Source organism: Desmodus rotundus, chromosome 10 (assembly GCF_022682495.2).
Source record: "Desmodus rotundus isolate HL8 chromosome 10, HLdesRot8A.1, whole genome shotgun sequence".
In the NCBI taxonomy this organism is placed as follows: domain Eukaryota; kingdom Metazoa; phylum Chordata; class Mammalia; order Chiroptera; family Phyllostomidae; genus Desmodus; species Desmodus rotundus.
In genome coordinates this window covers 330,612-337,895 of record NC_071396.1, presented here as the reverse complement: position 1 = coordinate 337,895, position 7,284 = coordinate 330,612, and positions in this window count along the sequence as shown.

Below are 7,284 nucleotides of genomic sequence, written 5' to 3'. Positions count from 1 at the left end.
GGCGGTGCTGCGGGGCGGGGCGGGAGGAGGAGGGGGAGGGGCGAGATGACGGAGGGGCGGGGCGGGGAGGGAGGAGGGCGGAGGGGCGGGGCCGGAGACGGTGCTGCGGGGCGGGGCGGGAGGAGGAGGGGGAGGAGCGAAAGGACGGAGGGGCGGGGGGCGGGCGGGAGCTGCACCCGCGCCGCGCAGCGCTCCGCTCCCCGCCCCCCGGCCCCTCTGCCCACAGTTGTCACCTGGAGGGCTGGGGCTTCTGGGCCTAAAGGAGTGGAGAGGAGGGCACCCTCGGAGAAGCTAAAGGTGCAGGGGCCGTGGAGCAGAGTGGGTGGGAGTCAGGAGGGGCGGGGAGGAAAGAACCGTTTGCCAAACACCAGAGTTCTCCGGCGCGCGGCCCGTTTCTTAAAGCTGACCTCGTCCCTTTACGGTGGGCGCTGCGGGCCGCGTGCACTGAGGGACGAGCGCTGTGGGAGCCGGCCTGGGCGGCGGGGGGGCTGCCCTTCCCTGCAGCGCGGCCGGAACGCCCACTGCAAGTCTGAGAGCCCACCCCGGCCACGGCTCGTGGCCCCGCCCCCTCCCGCGAATGCCCGCGTCCTGGGGAAAGAAGCCGCAGAGGGGGCTTGTTCCCACCACGTGGCCAGCAGTGCCCGGCAGAGCCTGGAGGCGTCTCAGCAGGCTCCACTCGGGGCTCCCGGCAGGGGCTGCACCGCCCCGGCCGCCAGGAGAAGGTGCCGGGCGAACCCGGGAGAGCCCTACCGGAGACAGGCTGCGCCCGCAGCCCTGAGCACCGAGGTGGGCCCTTGTCGTCCACGAGGGGGAGGCGGGGCAGGGGCGGGGGCGGGGGCCAGTCTGTCCCCACGACTTGGACCGCGTGCCGGGCCCCACCTTGGCCAGGGGTACCCCCAGGCTGCGGCGTGACCGGGTGGGCGCCTCTCGGCTCCTCCTGCTCCCACACCGGCGGGGATCTGCAGGACCAGGCCGGAGCGAGGGCTGCAGCCTGCTGGCACAGAGCCCGGCCCGCTTACTGGCTGACTCGCTGCCACCCCCACCCCCCGCGTCCCAGTCCAAAGAGCCTGGTCTCAACCTGCCGCCCAGCCCCCAGCGCTGGGAACCTGAGGGCGGAGGACTGCAGCCCGCCTTCCAGACGGGAGTCCGCGCTGCTGCCATCCACGTGGCCGAATGAAAACTGCGGTGTCCCCGGCCGCGGCCTCAGGGTTCTGTTAGTTAATTCATCAGGACCAGGAGTGTCTGGGCCACAAACCCAGTCGGCAGCTCAGCGCCTCTCACGCTTACTCCCCCAGCCTCGGAGTTGGGAAGAGGGAGAACGGGGAAGACAGCCCCCACCCAGGCTGCCCGACTGCCCTTCTCAGGAGGAGCCTTGGTGGTCTGAGGCTGCACTGCCTCTGGACACACTGACCCTGAACCAGGAGGGTGAGGGAGGGCTGCCCGCCTCACTCGGGCAGCTCTCCAAGGAAAAGGTGTCTGCTGGGCTTCCTGGCCCAGAGAGGGACCACAGGGGGCTGCAGCATCTGCCCCCGCTGCCCCTGGACTCTGTGTCCCGGGGGAACAAAGCTCCCTGCACCCTCCCGACCACGCACGAGGATCTTCACTGAGAGGCCCCATTCTGGCTACTGCCTCCCAGCAGCTGCACTTCCTCACACGTGCATGTGCTGTCTCCCCTGCTCTGGCGAGTTCTCTGTCCTCAGGAGGCTTTCCCAAGCTTTGCCCGTCCACGCTGCGGGCACTGGACAGCTCCTGTCCCCTCTCACAGGGCCCTGCCCCTGCCACGCCTCTGGAGCCTCTGTGTTGAACCTGACCACTGAGCAAAACTGCTGCGTCGTGCTGAGTAAATGGTTAAAAAACTCCCATCACTCCAGGTCTTGGTTTTCTTCTTCCGATCTGAAGCTGTGGGCACATATTTTAAACTTCACTTCATGCTGAAGTCCACTTAACTTTTAGATGCTGCTTAAGAATGCTTTTAACAGGAAGGACAAATTTCAAGACTATTCATTTAGAGAGAGAAGAGAGGGAGAAAGAGGGAGAAACATCAGTGTGTGGTTGCTTCTCATGCGTCCCCTACCGGGCACCTGGTCTGCAATCCAAGCATGTGCCCTGACCGAGAATCGAACTGATGACGCTTTGGTTCTCAGGCTGGCGCTCAGTCCACTGAGCCACACCAGCCAGGACGAGAAGACAAATTTTAAAGCCCTGGTGTCCAAACAGCCAGTGAAGGCCAGCTCCTGCAGAAAGCTGATGTAAGTGGACTACAGTTAATCCCCATGTGATGAACACACACCAAAAGCAATTTTAAAAACTGAGTTCACCCTGACTGGGGTGACTGAAGAACCATGTGGCCTTGGGGGGGGGGGCAGGTCTCTCTGCTCTCCAAAGCCCCCACTTCATTAGCTGTTGACAGGAGCCACACCTCAGGTTCCACAAAAGTGAAGTGACACGTTTGTGAACACGGAGCAGGGTCTTAACACAGGGCAGCCACGTAAGCACGCTCAGGGCGACCATGCAGTGGGTCTGGGGCAAAGGCAAGACCATGACGGGCTCTGCAGCCTGGGCTGCCGGCACCCTCTTCTGAAAGTGAGTGACAGGAACCCCAGGAGGAGTCTGAGCCTAAGAGGAGCATCACCGATTTTGTGTCAGAAAACCAGACTCAGGGGCTGGGCCGCATGTCCTGGGAGGTCCCTTCCCTGCTGGCCTGTCAGAGGCCATCTGTGCAGAGCTGACCAGAGTGGCTTCCGGAGCCGACTGCCTGGGTTCCAAGCTCGGCCACCTCCCACGGGCTGTGACACCTCATGGGAGCATGGCCCAGTCCACTGAGGTGATGAGCGCTCAGCATACACGTGGGAAGTGTGGGTGTTAGGGGATCACTAGTTTCTCACCACTGGTGGCTGTGGCCTCCTCACGCAGAGCCGATGGCCTGGCCAGGGCGGGTTCAGAGGGACTGGCCGGCTCAGCCACCCCCCGCACCATGCTGTGTCCTTCCTGCATGCCCCCAGGGACGGCGCCGTGCTCTGCCTCGACCTGAGTCTACTGGATGCCATGGGGGCTGCGGACACAGGAGGGGGCCCAACGCGCTGGGCCCGACAGTGTCCCCAGCACTGCAGGGACTTGCTCTGCCTCCGGGGGACTGAGTCCCACCACCTGCTCTCCAGCTTTCAGTCTATGGCTCAGTCTCCTCCTCAACAGCCAGAGGAGGAACGGCCTTTCCAAGTCTGGAATGGAGGCCAGCAGCCCACCAGGCTTGTCCCAGCTCTGGTCCTCTGCTGCCCTCTTCTGTTGCTTGTCCCAAGTCCCTGCTGGCCTGTCCTGGAGGGCAGGGAAACACCCAACCCTTCTCCCAATACCCCAGCCCACCTCACCCATGGTTCCAGGGTATTAGGGGACTAACGACTAGAAGCAAAAGGACTGTCGGCCATTACTACAAACTAGGAAGTGTGCCACTCCCTCCCTGGGCACAGCTGCCCCTTTGGGAACCCCAAGTGTCCTGTCCTCGAAGTTTCTGGATGATGTGGAGCGAGACTAACACTAACATGCTCTATATCTCAAATTCTACAACCAAACTTTGCATCAAGACTCCAGCCACCCACCCACACCCACGGGTGCTAAGGAAGCACCTAAAAAAAGAGCTCAGTGGGGGGGGGGGTGCGTGGCTCAGCTCTGCAGCCAGCTGCAAGTCTCCTGAGTCCTGTGCATGCAGCCCCGCCCCACCCCCTTCCCTGCACTCAGTCTATGGGCTGCAAGCCTCGCCTGCTTCCCTGAGGACTCTGCAAACCCTCATGCAGGTCCTGTTGCAGCCCCTGCTCCAGTGAGGAAGCTCTGAAGTAGCAGCTAGCAGGTGCCCAGGTAGCACACCTATCTCTCTGGGGCCGGCCTGTCCCGGGGCCTCCCTGCACCCACAGGACCTTTGTCCGCCATCCCTCCTCTTCCCATAAACCCTGTGCAGAGCCCGGAGGAGGGAACGGTGGTGCACAAGGCTGGGACGGTGCCTGGAATTCCTAAAGACACTGAAGACTGCCTAGACTCACTCACTCTCAACAGTTCCCTCCACAGGGCCCATCTGAACAGGGCGAACAACTCCTGATGGGCAGGAAGGCCCACAGCACTCACGGCCACCCTCTGGTGGCCAAGCCTGGAGTGGCGGCCAGAATGGCCTCCCACCAACGCTGGAGAGGCATCTGTGGCAACACCCAGGCACAGCAAACTGCTCGCTGCCTTCTGGACAAGGCTTCTGCTCAAAGTTGTCCACTCTTGTTCCTTAGAGGTATTCTCTCTGTGAGGAGTGGGGTGAGGGGGCAGTGGAGCGGGATGGTGACGAGTGAGGTGAGGCTGGGCATCTGCGCCCACACCTCTGCTGCAGCTGTGCAAGCATGACAAGGCCGTGGCCCTGCCTCCTTTGGGGACATGGCCTGGGTGAGGACGCAGTGGTGGCCTGGTCAGGCCAGCGCCATTACGCAGCCTGGGCACGGCATGCCCATTCCTGGCATCTGCAAGGACAAGAATACTTAGGGCATTTTGCCACGTGGCCGTGGTCATGTCAAAGCTAGAGGGCTGCTGCATTTCAGGACATCTCTAGAAAATAGAGGTGCCTTCCAAGCTGGGCCACAAAAAAGCAAATGGCCCGCTGGCAGCTGTGGCCCCAGGCCACATCTGCCCACTCTGAGTCTGGGAGCAAGAGGAAGGTGTGGGCGCAGACTTGGGCACAAGGCAGGTTCACCCGCACCGGGCCCACACACTCAGTTCAAGACCCACAGAGCCCCGACTAGGAGCCAGCAAAGCAGGCCGAGATGGCTCCTCCTTAGAGGACACAGGCCCCGCCCCAGCTCATCTGACTGCCAGGGCCACCCCCACTAGACTGGCCATCTCTGCAGTGAAACGGGGTATTGGCCTACCTACACTCCATGAAGGGTCATCCTAAGGAAGTAACCAGGACAGGACACTGCTTAGCCTGGAAAGAACAGATGCCCAAGTGTCCCATAACTGCACAGGGGACCATCACGACAGCTGCAGGCTCCAGCAGCACAACCTAGGAGCTCAGCACAGCCTGACAGCAGGGCACTGGGGGCTTGAGGGCAGCGGACAGCAGTCCGCCTGGCGTGCTGAGCCCCCACAGCCTCCTCCCCTCTCCTCTCCCCCACTGTCAAGTGGTGTTTGTCCCTAACGGTCTAACTACCAGTCTGTCCCAGGGGTGCTTTCAACTGTTCCATGAACCAGTAACATGTGCGCAAAGGCTACAGAAAAACAAGGCTGAGTTGCTCATGAAATTTTCTATTAAATTAGGTACAGGTGAAACTCTTAAAAAGGATTGAATAAAACTGAACAGTGAAATAGTCGAGGTCCCTCGCAAACAACGTCTAAACTATCCGCTCCAAAGGGAGCCCACGCTGAGCATCACTGGTGATGCCTTGATGACTGAGTGGAGGCCCCGCCTCCAGGCTACAGTGTCTCCCAACTCCCAGCTGAGAGAATGTGCACACAACTGAGGTCCGACGACACACACCTGCCCACCCCATCACCCTGCCTGCCCCGACCCTGTGCAAAAGGGGCTGTCTTTTACCTGTGTTCCTGCCGGAGCCATGGAAAAGTACTGGCAAGGGCGGACGGAGCCCAGCCTGCAATGAGGGACGCTTGCCAGGAGCTCGGTTTTCTTAGGGAGAGAGGGTGTCTCTGGCACTTCCCAGAGCACACTTTGTTTCCTTGGAAAAGCAGTTTTTAATTTCTCTGTTTTCCCAGCCGAGGGGAACAAGAAGGAACGGGCCTGTGGCTTCCACTCACCTGGAACAAATGACCTCACAGCCTGTGCCTGTCGCAATGCAGCAGGCCTTCCTGAAAATAAAGGACACATCTGCACCCACCACACCGAGCCCTGGGCTGAGTGCCCAGAACCAATACCAGGGCAGGGTGATCATTCTGTGGCTTCCCAGCCTCCGACATCCCTTCTGTACCGATGAAAACTGTTCCTCTGCGAGCATTCTTGAAACATGAAAATCTGTTACATAAACTCGGAAGAAGTGAAACACACACCTTACAGATTGACTCTAAACTCTAAAAATGGATTTACAAGTTTTTACTTTCTCTAAGTTTCTTCTTGATACAATGTTTTGGGTAGGCAGCTGCTGGGAAACATTTGTTACAAGTTCCACAGGGCAAAACTGGGAGGCCACTGAGCACTGGGGGTAGGACGCTGGGAGCTTCGCTGGAGTCCTCAGCTCCCCTTCCCAGCAGTTTCAGGGAGGGCCGTTTCGGCCTCACCATGTGGAGGAAAAACTGATTTAACCGATTTAACGGGCTGGTGCCGAGCACTGACAGCACAGTTACAGTCGCAACAGGGAAAGTTCTCTGGAGTTCTCGTCATCCGTCTCCTGTCACAGGGACACAGCACCCGTGATCCACTCGCTGGCTCTATGGCAGGACAGAGCCTGGAAAAACACCTATGGGCACTAAATGGCAACCAACACCTGACCCACACAGAATGCAAATACCCACCAGGACTCTAAATGAAAGGCAGAAGCCTATTACGAAGGGGTCTCCAGAGCACAACGGAAGGTGGGGAGAGAAGGTAGGCCCATCCCTTCTGGACGGGTGCTGGCTCCACGCTCTGGCCCATGCCACACAGACCCCAAGGGGCAGCCAGCTTCCTGTGGTGGGCACCTCAGACACTGCTGCCAAATACAAGGTCCAAAACCTCAACATCCTTACACCTTGTGTTTTGGAGCCCTGCACGTCAGGAGGAAGTGAGGACATTCAGGTTTTTGCCAGCTGGCGTCATAACAGGTGGTGGCTCTGGCTTTTGGTTAACTGTGAGATGGGAAACCTCCCTCTCGGGAAGCTGGCATCCAGTTGCCAGCCAGCCTTCTCCCCCGCTTGCCCGAGGCAGCAGGCTCCCTGAGAAATCACTGGAAGCTGATCTGGAAGGTGGGCTGGGGCACTCACCCACCCAAGTCTGACTCCCCCCTCCCACCCTGGGGCTCAGGGGCCACTCTGACAGTCCTCTCCTCTCCCTGTTCCTCATGGAGCCACAGGACTGAAAACAGTGCCAGGCTGTCTCAGTTTGTTCCCCACATCCAGGTGCTTCTCTAAGACACGGCCTCCCAGTTAACACTCAGCACAAGATTTTTAGGTAACATCCCCCCGTCGTTGCTCTGGGTACAACACACGAGGCACCGACTGGCAGGTACACGTACTCCGTGCTTACCAGTGGCATCAGCATGCGGGGCAGCAACCGGAACACAGCGCCAAGCCTGACCACTGACCAGCAGCGCACCGTGATGGGGGCAGCTG